This window comes from Ambystoma mexicanum, chromosome 6q, assembly GCF_040938575.1.
Source record: "Ambystoma mexicanum isolate Mex_15411 chromosome 6q, UKY_AmexF1_1, whole genome shotgun sequence".
Lineage (NCBI taxonomy): Eukaryota > Metazoa > Chordata > Amphibia > Caudata > Ambystomatidae > Ambystoma > Ambystoma mexicanum.
In genome coordinates, this window is record NC_090937.1 from 1,531,784,695 (window position 1) to 1,531,802,333 (window position 17,639).

General features: G+C 46.2%; 1 protein-coding gene across 10 annotated transcripts in view; it reads right to left on the minus strand.

Moving 5' to 3' along the window:
* Positions 1-17,639, minus strand: part of LZTS3 (leucine zipper tumor suppressor family member 3) — a 945,160-nt gene that overhangs the window by 323,734 nt on the left and 603,787 nt on the right. For 7 of the 10 annotated variants that reach the window (XM_069632237.1, XM_069632234.1, XM_069632235.1 and 4 more), the window contains one exon: positions 15,608-15,724. The exons of the other annotated variants lie outside the window; for them this stretch is intronic. The gene's annotated coding sequence lies outside the window, so the exon portion shown is untranslated. The remainder of the gene's footprint in view (positions 1-15,607; positions 15,725-17,639) is intronic. 10 annotated transcript variants of the gene reach the window in all.

The following is a 17,639-nucleotide window of genomic DNA, read 5'->3' on the forward strand; positions in this document are numbered from 1 at the left end:
ATGGTATGATGGGATGTTCAGAATGTGGCTGGTCACAGGTGCCTGTGTTTGCGTGCGTTTGTTGGAGGGGGACTGGGGTCATGTCCATTGGAATAGCTTCTGTATTCATGCCATCTGTGCCCTGCAGCTCCCATCGGCCCCTCTTGGGATGTGCCTGGCTGCTCAGTCACTCTGCCAACTTGTGTGGTACATGCTTCTGCTGATGGTTGGTTTGTTTACTGGCAAGAGTACAGGTCTGGTGCAATCCCCCTCAGGATGCTGTTTTGGATGTTGCCTTGCGCTGGTGGCAAGCGATGGGGGACTACTGTTGTTTTGTGTCATGTGTTCTTGATTTCCATTTTGATGTCTTGTACCTTCACATGCCTGTGCTGCATCAGTACGGCTATGGTGAAATGCCGTACATGGATGCCCACTCACGGGGCGCTTCGAACACCTGCATGCATTTCTACGTTGGCATGCATGGGTGAATTGTAGATTTCACTGGTTGCATGGTGTGAGTACATTGCGCCTGCCAGGAGTTGTGCAATGTGGCCAGGGAGTGGAGTACAGGCACTCAGTGGGCCATTTACGGTTGGTTCACGATGCCGTATTTCTGGCCATGGCGGAATGGTCCATTCCGCCATGCCTGATGGCGTTAGGTACATGTCCGCTAGGGTCGGAATTGCCGTACCGTTGCACCATGGTGGTGTTTGCGGTTTGGCATGGTGCGCGCGCGCGTGCTTAGTGCAGTTAGCGTTGGCGTTCACTACGGTGTCGCTAATGGCTTCGTACTTTGCGGTGACGGGTCATAGTCGCACCGAGCGCTTTTCGATGGCGGTATTGCATTTCCGCCATCGTTTTCCCCTTTCCGCCAGGGTCGTAATGAGGGCCAGTGCCTGCTAGGATTCCAGAGGATTCCTCCAGTTGTTGCAGAGTGTGCCTGGGATGGCAACATTTCAACTGGTTTATGTGGACCCACTTGTCTTCCCCCTCTGCCGAACCGCCTTTGGGGATGCGGATCTTGTAGGCCACAGGGGAGATCTTATCGACGATCTCAAAGGGTCCCTTCCATGTAGGCAAAAATTTGCGCTGCTTGGCCTGGTTCCTTTGGAAGTTGTATAGATAGACCCGGTCTCCCACCTGATATTCCTTCCTGGAAGTTTTCAGGTCATAATGGGTCTTCATGCTATCAGCCGATCTTTCTAGATTCCGCTGAGCATAAGCAAAAGCATGTTGAAGGTGTTTCCTTAAATTCTCTACATACTCATGAGTAGTGGAGGCATTTATCAGTGTCTGCTCTTGGGTCCTATAGAGCAAATGCTGAGGAAGCACCATCTTGCGCCCAGTCATCAACTCAAATGGTGACATTTTGGTTGCAGATGAAGGGGTAGATCTGATAGCCATTAGGACCAGAGGTAATCGGATATCCCAACTTGGCCCAGAATCTGCCACAAACTTCTTTAATATGCTCACAATTGTCCGGTTATATCTCTCTACTGCCCCAGAAGAAGCTGGTCTATAAGCAATATGCAGCTTTCTCTTGACCCCCAGTATCTCCCACATCTTTGTCATTACTTCACTGGTGAAGTGGCTACCTCTGTCTGACTCAATCCTTTGAGGTAGACCAAAACGGGAAAAGATGTGGTTAATCATCAAGGCCGCTGCAGTTTCTGCCTTGCAATTTGGGGCTGGGAGACATTCCACCCACTTGGTAAACAAGCATGTCACAGTCAACATGTACTTATTCCCCCTAGCCGAGCGAATCACAGGGCCTACAAAGTCGATTTGTAAATCTGACCATGGCAGTGTCATTCCCCTCTTTTGTAAAGGCGCCCGGTGTGTGAGGGATGATGGCTGAAATTGTGCACACACAAGGCAACCCTTCAGGTACTGGTCGAGGTCCTGCCCCATGTGTGGCCAGTATGCAACCTCTCTTAAGATTTCCAATGTTGTGTGAAACCCCCTGTGACCGGCCGTGGCCGCATCATGGGCGTGACTTAACATCAGGCTTCGGAATGAGGTAGGAACCACCCACTGATCGTGGCCAGCTTTGGATTTCCTTACCAGCAAACCGTCTTGGATTCGGAACATTTTTGGACATTTCATCAACACTCTTAGGTCCTCTTTCCCAATGTAATCGGTATCCGTCAGGGGAAAGTTCTCAGGGTCCTCAAGGTGCTGGTAAAATTTACCAATTATTGGATCCCCCTTCTGAGCAGTAATCAAATCAGCATCAGGGGTCTCCTTACTCCATTGTGCAATTGAGAGGTCGTTGTGAGCATTTGTCTGGGACCTAGTGATGGCAGTGACCTGGATTTCCCCCAACAGGGACTCAATCTCAATTAGATCCCCTTGGATGGCCCCGGTTTTGGCCAGCTGATCAGCTAAGTCATTTCCAGTTTTGTCTGGTCCCTCTACTTTGGAATGACCCTTGATCTTCTTCCAATAGATGGTCATCCCATTCGAGGTGACCAGATCATCAATGTTTTGGATCAACTTCCCATGTTTCAAGGGTTTGTTGTTAGCACATACCATGCCTCTGGTCTTCCAATTAACCAGGTGCTCCACGAACCCGTTCCGTACATAATCCGAATCTGTGATTATGACCAGTTCGTGGAGTTGATGCTGGACAGCAGTGAGGATGGCTTGATGCACAGCCATCAATTCTGCCACCTGACTACTTCGGGGACCAATTTTGTATCCAGCGGAGGGTTCTGGGGACTCATTCACCCATGCATTCCCTACGCCGGCCACCAGTTCTTTCTCCCCGTTGTTGTCGACATGGTAAGAGCATCCATCCACATACACAGTGGGCATTCCCTCACACTTGTCTTCTTCAAAGACTTTGTGGGGGGAATTGAGGTATGCCTCCATGTTGTCCTTTATTTTTAGACTTTCGTCCTCGAGACAGTTTTCTCTGGCACAATCATGCAAGTCAGCCAGACCTTGCGCGAGGGGACTCTTCTTGTTTTGGCCATATCTGACCTCCACTGGAAAGCCTTGCATTGACAGAATCCAGGAAGTAATTCGGGAATTACTCACATTTCCGGCCCGGATTCTGTCACTTTGGAGATATTGCAGAGGCTGGTGTGGAGTCTCCACTATGATGTGTTCCCCCTGGATAAACGGGCGGTAATTCTTCAATGCCCACACCGTTGCCAGGAGTGCCTTCTCACAATCGTTGAATTTTTCCTCCACAGAGGATAAAGTTTTGCTCGCATAGGAGATTACTTTATTGGCCTTGTCATGCTTTTGGTATAATACTGCCGTCAAGCACGTATTAGAGAACCCTGTCTCCAGGAAGAACTCCTTGTTTCTGACAGGGTAAGCTAGGCAAGGCGCTTGTGAGAGGCTTCTTTTGAGTTGTTTTACCGCCTCGGCTTGTTCTGGACCCCATTCCCACTTGACCCCCCCCTTCAGGAGATGAATCAGGGGTCTGGTGATCTCTGCATAGCCCTCAATGAACTTTCTGCTGTAATTAGTCAGTCCAAGGAGGCTCCTTAGTTCCCGCAGAGTTGTGGGGTCTTTCAGTTTCTGAAGTGCTTCCACTTTCTTTTCCTGGGGACAGAGACCCTGAGGAGTAATCTCATGCCCCAAGAAATTAACACGGGTTCTACACCACTGTGCTTTCTGAAAGGAAAGTTTTGCTCCGGCGGCCCTCAACTGTGTCAGAACATAACGGATCTCTGCTATGTGTTCCTCCACAGATGAACTTTTGATGAGGACATCATCTACATAAGCCAGGTTACCCCTCGTACCCAGGTCGGGCATGGCCTTATGTAGGAAAATATTGAACTCATTACCGGAGTTAAGGTATCCGAAGGGAGTCCGGGTCCATGTGTACTGCTGGCCCCCAAAGGTAAAAGCCAGCTTGTATTGGTCCTCCCTACTGACAGGCACGGTCCAGTATCCATTGGTCAGGTCTATTGCAGTGAATACCTGTGACCCCTGAATCTGGGCCAGCCCTTGGTCAATGTAGGGAAGAGGCCATCGGGAAGTGTGGACCCGTTTGTTGAGCTCCCTGAGGTCAGCGCAGAGTCTCCACTGGCCGTTTGGCTTCAATATTCCCAGCACCGGATTATTGAAGGTGCTGTGGACTGGACGGATTATTCCCCGGGACTCAAGGTTCTTAATTATTTCAGTAAGGGACTCCATTGATGCGAGAGGCAAGCGATATTGCTTCACAAACACTGGAGTCATGCCAGGGTCCGTGGGGATTGTTGTGGTGTGGATGTCGGTGCGACCACAGTCATATGAGTCTACCGCAAAGAGATCTTGGAAATCCAAGAAAACTTGTTTCAACTTTTGCTTTTGTTCCAGAGTCACACAGGCATCAGCTAGGTTGACTCTCTCTTCCACCATCTGCCTGAAGCCTGGAAAGACTTCTGGTTTGGCTATCTCCGCGGCCTCCTCCAGCTGGGTGGAGAAGTCCCTGGTCAGAGTGCTGATTTGGACCGGAGGCTTCAGGTGGGAAAGGCAGCCCTCATGGACCTGGAAAATCACCTCATCCCTCCTGAAGTCACAGGTCACATCTTCCTTACCATAGGGGCAGGAAGTGTACACCAGGAAGTTCCCCCCATGCCGGGTAAAAATCCTGTCTGGTGTTGCGTTGTCATCACTGTCACTGTCAAAACAGTCCTTGGGGATGGGTCCTAACAGTTCATTTACAAGATCAATGGAGAAATGTCGGTCATCAACCGCCATTCCAATAATGGTGCCTGCGGCTAGAGTAATACTCTTTAAGTCGCTGTTATCCACCTCTATTAGAATGGGGTCATGTTCTATGTTGACTAATGGAGTCGGGTTTACCCCCAACCCTTGCTGTTGGAGAGAAGCATTTAGATGTATGTAAGCATCAGGGTTTTTCAACTCTTGTCCCCTTTTAACTTTCACTTCCAGGGAGAATTGTCGGGTCCTTTCTGGGATGGTGACTTCCTCTTTAACCTGAATTTCAACTGCATAAGGTAGCAATTGAGCTGACCTAAATGCTTTTTCTGGATCATCAAAGCCCATGGGATTATCCGCTAATCGGGACCAAGCTTTGAAGTTTATTAGGTCCAAACTAATGGCAAAGCGATTGAGAATGTCACTGCCTAAGTAAAAGGCGGCAGTGACGTCTCGCACGACCCAACAATTGTGGACTATGCTCTTGTTGCCAATGGAGATTTTGAGCATACACCTGCTTGGCAGGAGATGTTTGGAATTAGGTGCTTCCAGGTCCATTTCCCATTTGTCGATCAGTTTGAAGGTGGGAATGGCTAGATCTTTTGGGAGTTGGCGAAACATGGCTTCGCTGATGAAGCTCTTACCGTTGTTCACACACACTCGAGCGAGAACAGAGTCCTTCCCATCATTTAACTGAACAGGGATGAACAACTGCTCTCCAATTTGCTGAATATCAGCCAGGCTTTGAGCTGATTTCACATCTTTCTGGACTATAGGAGTGGGAGTTTCTGATTGTGGATTAGTATAGAATTTCAGAGTGTTTCCTTCCAGCGTGGAATACCACTTTAGACTGGAAGGAAGGTTGATTTTCAGAAATAGAGAGGACCCCCCATCACCAGTCTGTTGTCCTACTGCTATTACTGTCACGTCTGGAATTTGGTTGTTCTGGAAGTGAAATTCTACTTGGTCAGATTTTTGTTCAACCATGTGGCATGTGCCGTTTAAACTAACATGGTTGACACTCTGTTTTAATTTTATTGGTCGGCTAGTCTGGGTCCAGAGGACCTTGTTTACGCAATCTATTAGGGGTGACAACCTTCTCAGGAGGTCATTCCCTAGTAAACAAGGGGTGCCCTCTGGGGTCACAACTATGACCGGGTGTTTCAACTTGTGTCGCCCAATTTTAATGTCCAAGTCTGCAGTCCCCTCAACGGGAATTTCCTTCCCGTCAAAGTTCTGTAGTTGTCCCGGAAGAGAGGTGAGAGGAATTTGGTAATCCTCTCCCCTTCCTGCATTCAGTTCATCAAAGGCCCTTCTGGACAGAAGGGTAGCTTGAGATCCAGTGTCCACCAGTGCCGAGATTGTACCCTGCCCCTGTACTTGTACCGGGGCATAGTATCTTCCCTCCTTCTCCTCAAGGGGGCACAGATAATGTACATTTTTGGACAACTGGTGGGCTAACTTTCTGGTTTTGGACATCGCGAGAGAAGAATTTTGGGCAGAATTCTGTGGAGAGCCTTGGGAATCTGAAAGAAAGAGTTGGCAACTGGAGATCAGAGCCATTGTGGGTTCCCCTGGCTCCGGTTCCGGGCCGCCCCCCCCTTTTTGGAGGCAGTCACCAGGATGGGTTTGAACCAGGGGATTTTCTTGCTGTTGGTTCTGGGATGAGATGGTGGGCGGCGGTAGCTCAGTCTCCACATCTCCCCAGTCTGAATTTGCATCCCTAGGGACCCATTTTTCTTTGGGAGGAGTTCCCCCCTCTCTGAAGGAGAAGATCCTTTTCCCAGGATCCTCTGAGGATCCCTCTCCCTCAAATTGGAAGATCTGTACCTCCTCCTCAAACTGAGTCTGTTTGGGTCTTTTGTTTCTCCTACCCCCCCTCTGCTCCTTAGGAGGCAGACTTTCAGGGGCAAGAGATTTTGTTTCCGGTTCCTGGGTTTCCAGGGGCTGTTTACAAGTGAGGAAGGAAGCTTCCTCCAAGGCTTTACACCCCCCTTCCCTTTGTGCCTCCTCCCTGGGAACCGGTGATTTATCGGGGTGCTGCCCCCGTCATTGTTCTGGAGCACCAGGTCCAGAGTTGGGTGCGTTCTGCGCCGGCATGCTGATCTGAGGGTTCTGCTGTGCCCTCAGTATATGACCCATATCCCGCGCCATGTTTTGAACCTGGCGCTCTAACTGGGAAACCCGCTCAGGCTGATACGGGGCCCTGTTTTCTCCCCTGGGCTGATCCCGGGAAGGGTAGCTGTCCCTCCTCTGGTAGTACCCCTGGTTGGGAAGATTTTGGTACCCCTCCACCCTTGGCCTCCCCTCTCCCGGATTCAGTGGTCTGGGCTCAGGGAATTGAGGAAAGAAGGATGGATGATTTTGGGGTTGAAAGTCGGGAGGATATCTGGGGAAAAAGTTCTGCCCAGGGTTTGGTAAATTTCTGCCCTCCGGTGGGAAGTTTGGAGGGAAGTTCCCTGGGTTAGGTGCTTGGCTGGATCCCCCCCCTTGGGCTGGAGGAGTCCACACATAACCCAGGATGGGTCTGTTACCTTTGTAGCGAGGACTTACATAGTCAGGAGAGCGAGGGACCCCATTTGTGGGGCTGCCTCCCTGGCTCCCTGTCTGTGACTGGCCCGAGGACCTTCTGGGCCTAGCATTATTAGGTGCAGGTAGGTTTTTAGGCCCCCCCATCTCCAAATCCAAAACGGGGGTGACCTTTACCTCTGCCACCTTGGCAGCAGCAGGGGTGCTGTTGGCTTTGGGGTTTTTCTGGGCGTTGCTTTTATTTTCTATGGGCTTCTGCACCTCATAGATGCGGGTAGCCTGTTCAATGACCCAGTCTAAAGATCTTTTCTCGTGAAAATCCCTCACGAGCTGGGTCATGATATATTTGGGCAAGGCATGGAAAAACGTGTTGATGAATTCACGGCTATCCGTGCGCACCCTTCTTGTGGTCTGTGCAAAAGCCCGCTTTAACTCCTGCACAAATTCTTGTGGGGCCTGATCCTCCCCACATTGCAAATTGTAGGCTGCCTTGCGAGCCTCTTGAGGATTTCTGTGAACAGAAAAATGTTTCAGGATGGCCGCCTTATAGGTGGACCATCTTAAATGATTCTGGTCCTCCAGCCCCGCAAAGAAACTGAAGTATTCTGGGGAGAATGTCCATTTTACATATTGAATGCAGCTTTGGCTGTCCTTCAAATGGAAAGTCTCCATCATTTGTTCAAACAACTCTAAGTGCTCCCAAACAGAATACTTAGCGTTCTTATGGTAAGGCGTGATGACGCTCCTGATCGCCTTAATCTGCTTTAAGGGGTCCTTACGCAAGGCCCTTTTTGCCTTATTGGCCTTTTTGGTTCGGGTAACCCTTGTCCATTCTTCGTCGGACTCAGAGGCACTGCTCCCAGAGGTTCCCGTCTGTTCTTCCAGGTTTTCCCGGATTCTGCGAGCCTGGGAATGGCTGGCAGAATGTGGGGACCTGGTCTCCTGTGTCCTGCGCAGTTCAGAGGAGTCTTCAGATTCCTCCTTGCTGCCAGGATTTGATGGGTACCCCCTCCACTGACCTAACTGGGCAGAGGTTTTCAGGATGCCCTTAATGGGCCTACTCTCCTGGGGTTCCCCATTGAACTGTATTGTACTTGGGTGCCCATACCCGGATGCCCACCCCTCCATTCCTGGATGGTACTGGCCTATGAGCCCCATGCTTCTGGCTGGATAGTAATCTGCCATCCCTGTGGCCCTGTGCTCATGTGCGCCAGGGGACATGGGGGTGGCAGAGTCCAGGGACTGGGGAAAATGAAGGCCCCTGGTGTTAGGGCTCCTGCGGTTATGGTCAGGAGTCTCTCTTTCCCAGCGGACCTCATCTCTATCCGCCCCTGCTCCCTGTTGCAATGCAAGAGCCTGCATTTGTGCTTTCAGTTCCTCTGTTAAGGCCTTACTCGACTCTATCAGTTTCTCCTGCATCGCTACCTGCTGTTGGAGCCTATCATTGTGTTGACAGAGGGCCTCATTTTCCCTCTGTGCTTCCTGGTTGGTCCTGGAGAACTGGGCCAGTCTTTGCTGCAGGAGGGTTACCTCCTGAGCTGTGTCCCTATTGGCCTGCTCCTTTCTTGCTAGAGCATCCTCCACCCTTCTGGTGTGCTCTACCAAGTTCTGGTTTTCTTTTTGGAGGTCACCCAGCCCCTGGTGGGCCAGGTGATTTTCTTCCATTTTCCTTTTTAAATGGCAGACTTCCTGGCCTAAGGCGTCTCTTTCCTGACTAAGAGCCTGCATTTGTGCCGCCAGGTCGTCCCTCTGCCTTTGAAAGGCACCAGCTTTCTGGCGTTCCTGATCAAACTCTGCCTGGGTATCCAGGTCTTTCAGAATTAGTTTATTGCTCTCTGCCTTCACTCTATCTAGGTGGCCTTGCAGGGTGACTACCTGCTCAGCACATACCCTGTTGAAGTCCAGTTGTTGCTCCAGCTTTTTCTGGTTTTGCAGTAGGGAGTCCAAACCTTCTTGGTATTCCTTCTGCAAGGCCAGAAATCTGGTATCCTGTTCTACCTTTTCCTGTTGCAGCACATCCATATCCTTCTTTATTTTAATGATGTGCTGCCTACTATCATCTTCTGACTCCCGGCTCCTCTGCAGCCTCTGCTCAGAAGAGACCAGGTCAGATTGGACCTTCTCTAACGCCATCTGTTGCCTATTTGCCAGATTTTGGCTTTCAGCACATCTATCCTGCATGTCTCCCATATATAGGTACAGGTATGCTGCTATCCTGGCGATCTTATTGTGTTCCTCTTTGGCTTTAGGAGCCATATATAGTTCACTCAGGGCCACATGTAAGGGACCCTGATCTCTATATATCTCTGACCCTGTTTCAGTGACCTGTTGTGTGATGGCCTGCAACCACACATCCTGGCCCTGTTCGGTCCATTCACCTCTCACAAATAGCTTATGCAAGAGGTGCTCTCTGGCTATTTTCATGTCTACTAAGGTCGTCATTCTAGAGATTGGTCTCTGTCCTGACTTACAGAAGTTTGTATTTTATTTTTGCAGAACAGAACTTTTCTTGGAGTATCCCTTTTGAGGAATGCTTCACAGCGTAATGCAGCGTGGTGATCCGACTGGATGTATGTATCCCGTCAGTTAGCACACTGTATTAAGCTGCACAAATGGTAAATCTAACCCAACGTCTCGGCTCGAGCCCCCACTTTGTAAGAGGATTCAATTCAGCACTACAGCTAAGTTAACGCCTAGTCTAGAATACTGAATGAAAACCCTTATTGATATATCTTTAGGTCCAGTTCATGCGTTCTGGATGACTACCCCTGTATAACACCCCTCTCTTGGAATCCCCCTGACCCCACTGAGCCAAGAAGTAGTTCTGTTTTGCAAGTTTAAAAGGTTTATTTGATAATTTAAAATAGATATATATATCACGCTTTATAATAAATTAATAATTGAATAGCACACTTAATCTGATATGATAAAGATCAACAACGGAGAATCTGGCACTAGCACACTTCTTTATAATTACTAAGGAGTTGAGATGAAATGGATAAGGTAGCACACTGGTAAATAGGTATAGAAGTATAATGTGGTAGAAAATGCTTTATAGAGTTCAAATGGATGTAATGTTGAATGAAAATGCAATACAGAAAATACTCAATATGATTTCAACAAACAAGGTAATCCCTTTTCTCTGGCAATCCCCTCCCCCCCTTGGTGCAATGCAAGGAAATGGAAGGAAGCACACAGTTCTCAGAAATGCAATCAATGTAATCAGTTCAATCCAGCAAGCTTAGACAACAGAAAACAGATAGGAGTTTTGAAAACACAGGCAATGCTTGGATATGTGCTGGCAATGAATGAGAAATATGCTAAATTTGCTTTTAATTCCCTTATCGAGGTTCAGGGTGAGTGGTATCTAGTTAATATTAGTCCAGGCTCACACTAGCAATGATGCAGGGATAGTTAGCAGGTTAGACGAATTTCTGGCCAATGGAAAGCAAACAGCAGCAGTTTTTACATGTGAAGAAATTGCAAATCGCGGTAAAATTCGCGGATGCGCCGAGCGCTATTACAAAGGAACCGCAAGGACTATCTCTACCGTTTTGGGGTCCTAGAAAAGCCTGGGATCTCAGCTTCCAAATGAAAGTTATTGCAAGTCTCTAGCCCAAACGGTTGCGGAGATATGAGTAATTTAGTAAAGGTCGTTTTTGGTTTTGTAAATTTTAAACGCACACTTTTTCAAAATGACAAGTGACAAATTTTTGCAGCTAGAATGACAGGTGACAGCTAGGAGGCAGTTCTACTTAGGTTAAATAGATTGAATTAGATGAATTTAAACTAAGAGATGTGTTCTGAGTTTTGCTAAGTACTCACAAGAGATTTTGAACAGGAAAGCGACTTGGTCACGGACTTCAGTCTGGTCAGGTCTTTCCGGGTTCTGCTCACAGCGCCTGGCCTCTGGAACTGCTCACAGGGGTCTGGTCTCTGCTAGGCACCGGTTCTTTGGGTCTCTCTGCTCTGGATAGATTGAAGTCTCTAGTTTTGGATAGATTGAAGTCTCTAGTTTTGGATAGATTGAAGTCTCTAGTTTTGGATAGATTGAAGTCTCTAGTTTGGCTCTCTGGAGGTTTGATGAATTTGAAGTCTGGATCTCTGGATGTTGTATGGTCCGGCAGAGTGCGTTGCAGCAAATGGAATTGAAGACCTATCTGTCCTGTCTGTCTGCTTTTATGTGTTTAGAATGTGGGTGTGTTCTAGCATCACTGACCCTACCTCTCTCTCAGCTTCTAATTGGTCAAACTTCCATTTCTTACTTGATTGGGGGAATGAAATGAAGTGTCATCAGGATGAGGTCTGTTTATGATACAGAGAACCCACCCCTGTCAACTTTACACACAATCTATATCTGACCTAAAAACATATTTGCACAGGTACACATTTGTTTAAAATTACATATACATGGTGTGGCTGAATTTAGCCATGTCTATGTCCAAATCTGCTCATTCTCGGAGCTTGCATTCAAAGAGTGTACATAATTGACTTTTTAACTGCTTTTCCAATTTCCGACATGGACCCAACTTTACATACATGTGTGCAGGGGGTAGGGACATTAACTGATGAAGTTTCAGATTTTTATCATGCACACATTTAGAGTAATATCCACTTTTCCGCTAAAACCCCCCTGAACATACCACCGGTTCCTACCACGTCTTAAACTGTGGGCAGAAAAATCACAAGAATTATGGTATCATTTATAAAATTTTCACATGTCCGCTCTATGAGTTATTCATCTTTTTAAAGTTATGTTCTGGCTCCAAAGGGGTGTGGTTTACCCTCAGCACAAGGTTGAATTTCTGGTTCTTTCCAGTTCTGCCAAGCCAGCTTGCTCTCACAGGCAGTGCTCCTCCCAGCTTCTCCAGGAGGAAGCCACTGTTTACGACGTCTGTAATAAAAAACCCTTGCCTGAGTGGAGAGGGCTTTGTTCACTCTCTGCAGAGCACAGATAATTCAATTATCAGATAGATGGCATATCCTTTGTGTGAGCAGCAAAAGGGCAGATGGCCTGGGAACACAGTGGTGACTCAAGTTTCACTGCTGCTGGGGTAGTTGCTAGGCAAAATCAAGTTCCTTAAGCCAGACTTTCAGCTAACTTTTTGTTGCTTTTAAAATAACTTGTAATTTTACACATGCAGCTAGAATGCTGATTCTAAGTGCAAAACTATGACATTTCAACAGTTACAAAGGCATGTGACACCAAACATAGGTCACTCATTTAATTTAACATTTTCGATTTTGGTGGTTTTAAATCCAGTTGTAGTTAGGCTTAAGCTGCTGACTCCATAGCATTTTTGTTATAAGCATTGTTTTTGGGCTCTTCATTTCCCAGATTTTGTAGGCACACAAAACTCCATTCTGCCAAATGTCTGCTGGTGTTCAGTGAATATTTTGCACATGTTGCAAGGTTTGAAATAGGCATTTTGCTTGCCTTCAGAAAAACACACAGAGTGGTTTTAAAACGCCGGCTTTTGGATAGTGGTGAGTACTGGTACTGCACTCAATTTTGGGATTTAAGAAATGAATTCCCCACACTTCTAGGTTGCATTTGGCAATCAGCATTGCCATTCCCAATGGTTTCAGACTACTGTGCGGGTAGTCCAATGGTGGTTTTAAAGCGCTTTGAAGCTAACCGGCGCTACTGTTTTTCCTTTGGCAACCCATTTCCCTCATGGCAACCCGGCCTTTCATTCTCGCACTGGTGGGTGGCAAGTGAGGCAACCATTTTGGTGGGCGCACAAACTGCGCAGCTTTCCTGGATTTCAGCGCACATGTGGGTTTTCCGCCATCTTGAATTTTCTAAGCCCACAGCACCAAATGTTGTAGCAGGATAGCTTAAACGTGGGTCAGGACACCCAACATATCAAAGCCTACAGATCTCGCGAGAACACTCAAAGCCAGAGTCAACACACAAACGGTGTTTATGTACTTTTTGGGAAACCACATTCACATGTCACTCACAACCACTATGGTTAGACTGGCATGTGATCACATGTTGTTATTATGCCAGTACAAACGTGCTTGCTTTATCTTGATCTTGGAAGCCGGCTTAGCCTTGCTGGGTGCGGAACAGGTGTCAAGAATCACAACTAGCACTCATCAAAGGCCCATTCGATAAACGTCACGCTGTAAACCACTACAATCATTTGTTTTCCCCAGATGGGGCCTTTAACAAACTTCTCTAACTTCTTAACTAAATTTGTCATTGGAGAAGCACAATATTTTAAGGCCGAAAAGTGGAACAGTTTTTTGATGAAACAACATAAAATACAGTTCTTTAAAGACATATTCAATTTTATTATCTTCCCCTTGCAGTTAAATAGTCCATGTGTTTAGAATATCAATGAAACACATCCCTGCTTCAGTTCCAATCAAGTGATTTATTTACTGCTTGAAAGGAGCCCTTTTTAATTTTGGATATTTCAAGTAGCAGTCTGAGCACACACACACCAGCCATTGTTTATTAGTCGTATGGCCCGAGGTATCATTTTGATAAATGGTGAATTGTTTCACATCGTCTTTCCTGTGTCTGCATGCCATTGTATCAAGGCACATCTATTTAGTTATTCCCATCTATCCAAAGACATTTTGACTAGTGTTTTGCTTTAACTTTCCAGTGTGCAGACCCTTAATAGGATTCTCTGTGCTTACGTTCCGTTGATACCAGAAGTGTCCATTATTCCATGCCTGTTATTACGTTTTTCCGATTCATCTTTTCATATACATAGGATTATGGGATATCCATTCACAAGCTGCTGAATGATATTAGAAGAGAGTCCACACTTGTTTTCTTTTAGTGTTGGCTATTAGGTGGCCCTTCAACTTATTACAAGCTGAAACTATTGTCATGGGAACTGAAGGTAGGAGAGAGATGCGATGTTAGGAGGGACTGACAGCCTGTGGGTACTGTTTGGTTATTTACCCATCCATTGACCACCCCTGGCTTTGTTAGTCTTTATGGCCATTCCCACTCATTTCCTGATCCAGCCCACCCAAAACACATCCCACTGGTATCTCTTCGAGCTAGCTCTATCAATCAATAATGTCAGACTTTGGGGAAAGGCCTGTGAGTTTTATGTAATGGTTGTTGTATCCTTGAGAGCTGTCAGTCTTGGCTACTTATGATAATGCATTGTCCTGTAAGACAATCACAATTTACTCATGGAACAAAAAGCAACCTTTTCAGCTAATTTGCATGTCCTTAGCGCATTACTGTGTGGCTCTGATCTGGAGGTGATCCTCCAGTGATGGGTTCTACCTAAGTGGTTCTGTGAATATGTGGCTTTTTAGATTAAATGGCCTATTCTACTATCACATTGAAGGTAGAAGGGGTTGTGTATCGCTTTAACATTAATACGTGAGTGTTATTTCAAAGCAGTCTTCTGTTAGTTAATGGTTTAATTGCAGTTCTAAATGTGCTAATAGTGTGATAAAATGTCATAACCGCTTCCTCTAAAAGATTGTCCTCTGACCAAATCCAAAGTATGAAGTTGGCCTCAAGAAGAACGTCTTTTGCACACCTTTGTAGAACACATCTCCAAATCCTGGGCAGCCTAGACCGAAAACACCCTTTCAACCAACATAAGATAGAAGACAACAGGCTTGAATTAGAGTGAAAGCATTAACTTTCTAATCCCATCAGCCTTAAAAATGTTCTAATGTTGTGATGGAGTCAAAATGGGACAAGATGGTGGTGGGGTGTTGTCTGGCCAAGGCGAACAAAATCTGGTGAAGGAGCAAAATCTGGCAGCGGTGGAGTAAAGTTGGTCAGAGAGAGGGCAAATACACTTAGTTGGGCCTACGGCAGCAGAAACCCTAAAAACACCCCTGGGTAGATGAATAACTATCAAAACCCTGACAAAATCATTGCAGCTTATCCATGAATCATTCATCATTTAAACTCTATTGACAACACTCACCAGAAAGTAAATCCATCTGAATAATGTCATCTCTATGCAAAATCATTCTTAAAATGTAAAACCATCAAGACCAACAGGCCACCTTAAATTGACTACTGAAGGAATACAAACTCATCAGCAAGATTATGACCTCCCCCATCCCCCAACGTTCCAAATGATATGAGTCATGTCTCGGTCTGAAAAAAAAGCGTCTATACCCATTACATAGGTAATATGCCTTAAAGAAAGAGGTCTTGATTTGCCGAAATGCAAACATACATATGCCCTGAAATGATGGGGAGGATAGTACGTTCTGCAAACCCACCACAAAGTCGCAAGAGCCACTGAGCAAACTGCCGTGGGAGCCACCAGCCAACTTTTCTTTTGAAGGCCTGCCCTCTGGGCCCTTCAAGTGCTAGTGTTAAAAAGGTTATTCCTTACATGGGAAATTGAATGAACAGGGCTGCAGCCATCTTGAATAAACACCATACTTACACTCTGCATTAGCTCAAGTGATACTAAAATCTCACCTGTTCACAGCAAGGTTTGCGCACTCCGCAGATCTCAGTGGCCCCTTGGGCCAGGATGCAGCAAAATGGTTCCTCAGACGTGGCACGTGGCACTCGAGACGCTCAGCAAACAGCACCCTAGAAGAAGAAGACACGCATACGAGTTGGCTAGGGAGCTTGGCAAGGAGTTTGATTTAAATTCATTATCTTGAGAACTTTAAGATGTGAAGTAGAGGTAAACCAATTTTTATTTTATTTTTTTTAAATTTATTTTTTTAATAAAGTTTTCTTTATTGGCGATCAGCAGTGGCAGGTACACAACACCAAACACAAACAGTTAGATACCTATATTTAAGCCTTACAGTGCATTTGAAGTATTTCGTAGGTTGGATTGTTAGTCCGTGGTCTTTACCAGAGTTCGCATCAGCGCTTCTTAACATAAATACAGGTCTACATCATTTATACCACAACATGGTATGGCAGATATAGAATGTGCCAGGTGAAAGGAGAAAAAGGAGCAATATACAAAGTTTTCATTTTTGCTGATGATAAACTATCAAGAAAAAATATAGACAAATATGCGGCCCCTGTGCGCAAAAAAATACTCCTCATTTACCAAACAGAAAAAGAAAAAGACAGTATTTTTACAAATGTGTTACTTTATGCTGGCCTGTGTTCATTTCGATGCTACCCATAACATTAACTGGCGGCAGAAAGCGGGGAGAGAGGGAAAGAAAGGCATTTAAACCTATGTCTGTGTTCCCCACCAAATACGTAGAAGATTCAAATCTCCCCTTTCCACTCTCTGCAAGACCTTTGAATGATAAAAATATTTGGAAATATTATGAAGTATAATGCGCTTCCTTTTTCTGCCAGAAAATGTTTCGTCTTGTGGTGGGTGATTTTTGGTGCAAATGTATGTTTGTTTCCAATCCCGGCGGGGTTTTCAAAGAATTTTCGAAGTTTTTCCCAGCAAAGGACGTAGCTCTGGGAGTCAGTTTTGCAGTAAATTAATTTGTGTGTTGACAGGTTTTAATGCAAACCAGTCTATTGCTTAAAAGTGATAACGAGTGTATACTTTCCCCAGAACACCATTTCTCCTGCCTCTGTGTCTGTTTTTGGAGTAAAATCATTTCTATGTTAAGCCCATTCTCTCCTTCTGAGCCTGAGGCTCTCCTGGTACTTTGGGCCTGGAGACTGTTCAGTGCGGCAGAAAACGGAGGTTGTCCAGTACATCGAGTTGTTTTCCAGTAGCTATCTGGGTTTTTCTCTGCTGCCACATGTTAACCTAACTAAGCAAGTCCAGCTCAGGCAAGGGGCTGGAAAGGTGGCTTATGCTGATTATTCTCAGAAGAGGCAAGAAATTGCTTAAGAGGGGCCATTCAATGGAACAACCCAGGAATCCTGAAAGGTTTGCTGGCATGACACTTCAAGCAGCACCCTCATTGCTACTGCCTCAGCGGGGAACCTGCATACTGATCTAACCGTGAAGTGTCTTCAGGGTCACACACCCACACACCCGTACTGTTGAATTTTTGGCTGTTTGTGATTGGTCAGGGCTGAGGGGTCCCTCAGTCCTGATCTTTGGAACAGTGGTGCCTACATTGTTGGCTTGCAGCCTGAAATATTCCTTTCCCACTGCTCAGTGCTGTGAGGTGGCCTTCCTGTGTCATGAAGCGCTATACAGAACAGAAATATTGTTTACATGTGGGGCCACACAACATACTTACTTCTTTAATTCTGTCCATCCCACTGTCTTGCCTTTTGTTACCAACAACATTCACCTTTCACGTGCCCTACTCTTGGGTTAGGTCCCATTCTGAGATGGCTTTGCAGCCCCAAGAATTAGTATTTGTGGGACCATACATAGACACAACAGGTATTACAAGCTTACATATATACCAGGGTTGCCTGAGCATGTTCGAGAGCCCCTTACACACTCTAATTTAGAGCACTCCAGTGCTGCCTTGGAATCCAAGTGCATACATTAGCTGAACACATATACTTCTGTGTCACACCCCTGTAACATTTCATGGGACACTGTGGCGTGGCT